This window comes from Pithys albifrons, chromosome 3 (genome assembly GCF_047495875.1).
Source record: "Pithys albifrons albifrons isolate INPA30051 chromosome 3, PitAlb_v1, whole genome shotgun sequence".
Classification (NCBI taxonomy): Eukaryota; Metazoa; Chordata; class Aves; order Passeriformes; family Thamnophilidae; genus Pithys; species Pithys albifrons.
The window spans coordinates 9,884,110-9,884,894 of record NC_092460.1 but is presented as its reverse complement, the minus strand read 5'-3'; positions in this window follow the sequence as shown (position 1 = coordinate 9,884,894).

The window sequence follows — 785 nt, the reverse complement described above, 5'->3', positions numbered from 1 at the left end:
GCCTTTGTTGTAGTCTGTTTGAGAACTATTAAACTTTGTCTGATGTTTCCATTGGAACAGAAGCCACCTTGCCTGTTTACTGCTGTGCCTGTACTGTAGCTCAGATCGGTGTGTCCTGCCCAGATGGGCTCAGCAAGTCTTTGTTAGCCTGTCTTTATTTTAAATAAGAGTAGAGAGACCTGTTAGACTGATCTTGGTCTGGCACAATGCCTCCTGTTCTGCTAATCCTGTGACAGGTACTGGTGACTCCAAAGTCCATGTCCTTGGCAGGCACTGGATTCCTTCAGAAGACTGTGGCTCTGATCACTTCCTCCAGGATACCATCTTGGTGCCTTGACTGGTAACAGCTTTCAGTGATGTGAGCCTAGATGCTTCATTTTCTGCAAAGGACAGTGCTTTTCTTCTAGCTCCCTATCTCAGACAAACTGCAACCAGTGGGAAATTTGTTGTCTGGATAGAAGAAATTGGCTCTTAGCTGAAATTCAGCCCAAGAATTACATACAGAAGTAACTGGAGGGTGAAATACAGTCCTTGATAGCAGACTTGGGGAGCAAGAATCAAAACCCTGTAAAGTTCAGAGCATCACATAATGACAAGCACTGTTATCACGTGGCTGTACATAGGAGCTGGTGTTGATGTTGGCAGTAATAGCAACATCATCACTATCACTCTCTTGGATGAAAGCTTTAAGGGGCCTTACGGATCCTTGTCACTGGTTCTTCACACTGCAGGGGCCACCTCTTCCTAGTTCTGAGTGGGCCCTGAAAGCCACATGTGCCCTTCCC